This window comes from Penaeus monodon, chromosome 28 (assembly GCF_015228065.2).
Source record: "Penaeus monodon isolate SGIC_2016 chromosome 28, NSTDA_Pmon_1, whole genome shotgun sequence".
Classification (NCBI taxonomy): Eukaryota; Metazoa; Arthropoda; class Malacostraca; order Decapoda; family Penaeidae; genus Penaeus; species Penaeus monodon.
In genome coordinates, this window is record NC_051413.1 from 4,734,624 (window position 1) to 4,736,275 (window position 1,652).

The following is a 1,652-nucleotide window of genomic DNA, read 5'->3' on the forward strand; positions in this document are numbered from 1 at the left end:
ATTTTTATTTGCTTAATCTTTTAGATATGAGGAAAATGTTCACACCTCAGTGGTATGATTAAAGAAATCACATTCAAATTTTCATATTTATTACATTTTATTGTCTTAACAAGCTGTCTTAGTTCATTGCACAATGTACAATATTGTATAAATATGATTTGTTGACCAAATGCAAGGGGTCTCACTTTTATCATGTTTTTATTTTTATTTCTGTTTATCATTAAAAAAATTCTATGCTGGAATCACACCATTGCTAATATTTGGGGTCAGAATGCACCTCGTCTTTTTATTTTTTTCTCATTTTATTTTGAATTATTTTTATTTTTTTAGTCAGGGAATTTATATGCTCTGTCAGTTATGCTGAAAATAATTGCATGTCCATAGAATATTTTAGCTCTGTAAATATACAAATGATGTGCAGTACATATTTTAAAATTAAAGTTTCAGGTTTACGAAAAGACATGTGCTTTTTCCTAACCTCTTATTTCGAACAACTGTATGATGGAAATAAATTGAAATTATATTTCTTTTCTGCTTTATTCCATGCAGGAGAATATCACAAACTAATTAATGTATATAATTGTAGTCAAATTTAGATTTCAAAGACTTTCGTTTTTTATTGTTCATTTAATGTTTCTTATTGTTACTTGTAAATACTTTCATATAAATGATGGTAATTTCATCAAAAGAATTTTCCAATGCCTGTTTCACCTCACATAACTTTAAAGCAATTAAGTCAAAGACAGATTTCTTGTCGCCAAAGACACAGAAAATCAGAATCCCTAGTTACAATAAACTATAAATAATTTTAGAATTGAATAACACCTAACATTAAATATCTTTTACTAAACCAAAAGGTGTTATGAGAAGGCTAATGTTATGCTTTGTGTATATCAATTGTTTTGATATTCTTTCATGTCATTATGAAAAAAAAATCAAGATTAGTGTAACTGAGATTGTGTTTGTGAATTTTACTTTAAAAAATGGCAAATAATACTGAGGGAACGTATCTCTTATTTCAGTGGAAATAGCGTTTAACAGCACACCAATTGGTCTCTTATCACTAGTGTTCTGCCATTCAGTTTTATGTTAGATATAGTGGAAAGATAAGACAGATGTTATAAAAATAGAAAAGTAATTTGTATTGATTCAAAAGCCAATAGGGAATTCATGTCTGATTTAGAAGCGATAATCAGGGTAAAACAATCAAGTAAGGAAGGCACGGTCCTTTTCAGCGCTTCAGGCCTTTCTGAATGAAATTACGCAAAATAAACCAGATGATACTCCAGTTCTTTTTCACTTTTAGCGATACATTTTGTATACCAGCAGGACATACATCCCTACTGGAAACAAAAGAAAAAAGTGCAACATACAAAACGTTTTGCAAAGAATACATATTTATCTATAGGTGCCTCCTTATTTGGGAATGACTGAAAAGTAAGGAAACAAGAGGATAATATAAAAATCATTAAGATATAAAGAAATAAGATAATGATGTTGTATCATTAAAAAATAAAGAAACCATTTAATAACATACAATTACTTAAAAATGAAGAACTATATTTGAGAGCATTCTTGTTGTTCATACAGGTACTAATAAGGTGATTATTTTTCAACTTAATTTTCTCCTAATTTTATGTAAAGCAATTACT